The sequence below is a fragment of the Nematolebias whitei genome, chromosome 19 (genome assembly GCF_014905685.2).
Source record: "Nematolebias whitei isolate Nwh7 chromosome 19, NemWhi1, whole genome shotgun sequence".
Taxonomy (NCBI): Eukaryota; Metazoa; Chordata; class Actinopteri; order Cyprinodontiformes; family Rivulidae; genus Nematolebias; species Nematolebias whitei.
In genome coordinates, this window is record NC_056516.1 from 13,600,175 (window position 1) to 13,601,432 (window position 1,258).

At 38.2% G+C, this 1,258-nt stretch overlaps 1 protein-coding gene across 1 annotated transcript in view; it reads left to right on the forward strand.

Annotated features, from left to right (window-relative positions):
• The window catches only part of sacm1la (SAC1 like phosphatidylinositide phosphatase a), a 25,957-nt gene that overhangs the window by 11,371 nt on the left and 13,328 nt on the right, over positions 1 to 1,258 (forward strand). The gene's annotated exons all lie outside the window — the stretch shown is intronic.

Sequence of the window (1,258 nt, forward strand, 5' to 3'; positions counted from 1 at the left end):
AGTGTCCTCTGTCATTTTGTCCACATTCAGGATTTATTTGCAGCTGCCGATGCAGTTCCTGCATGACGACACCCACGTGTTCATCAGATGGACGTTTGTAGACAGGAATTATGGTCAGGTCAAAAACCTGACGTCTTCTAGTCGTGTCTGTGAGAATAAACAGGTTTTTATTGTGACTGTGGAAAAAAGTTAGAAGAAAAAATTCCACAAATATGCAAAAATTACTTTTAAAGTTAAAAAACAACCTCAAAACTACTTTTAAAGTACTTTGAAAAAATGCTTTAAAGAAAGTTTAACATGTCTCAAGTAATATTTCCACTTATGCTTTGTAGAAAAATCTTATACACACCATTGTTGTTTTCTTTTTGCCTAAAGTACAATTATAAAGACTTTAGGTTTAACAACACAAAGAGATCCAACATGTTCTTCAAGCTTCTGGAAACACTGGAACAATAATGTGTCAAAATCTCTGCACTTATTATGGGATGTAACATATATCTTATGGACCAAAGGTTCTGAAAAAAATATATAATTTTCTTTATTTTGGCTGCTCCCTTCCTCAGGTGTCACCGCAGCAAAACCCCAAAGGGTCTGAAATAAAGGTTAATAATAAAAATGGACTTTTGTCTGAAACAAAGGTTACAGTAATAATAAAAATGGACTTATTCTGCAGTCAGCCTCCAGGGGGTGCTCATGTGTCATTGAGTCCATTTCTAATACATTGTATACTGATAGTCAGAGTCCGAACACAATGAACTCATCACTGTCTAATTTCTCTCTAGATGTAAGAGATTTGTTTCTGAAACAGTTTATCTCTTTAGTTTTCTCTTGAGGAAACTGAACAGAGGGCAACCTGAAGGTTTTGGCATTTGAAGTTCACTGAGTTACAGATACCAGGTCAATACACCACCCTGTAGTACCAGTACACAACCCAGGTATTTTCTTTAAAGTCCCAACACCCACCATTATAGTCCCTAGTGCTATTAAGGGTTAATCACTGTCAAAGAATGCAATGATTATAAGTTGGGGTTTTTTAAACCATGCAAGGGTTAAAAAAATAAAACAAAGAAATGACCAAGCACACGGCCGACGATTACTCAAGGTAAGACTTCACACCAGGGACCAGGCACAGGCAGGAGTGTGGTGCTCGTTGCACTTTTCTGCTGTCTGAGAAGATTCTGACTCCTCGGCTCCGTCCATTTCTGGGCCCACGGCTCCATCCTCCACATCAAACAGAAGCTGCAGCTTCACATTCAAC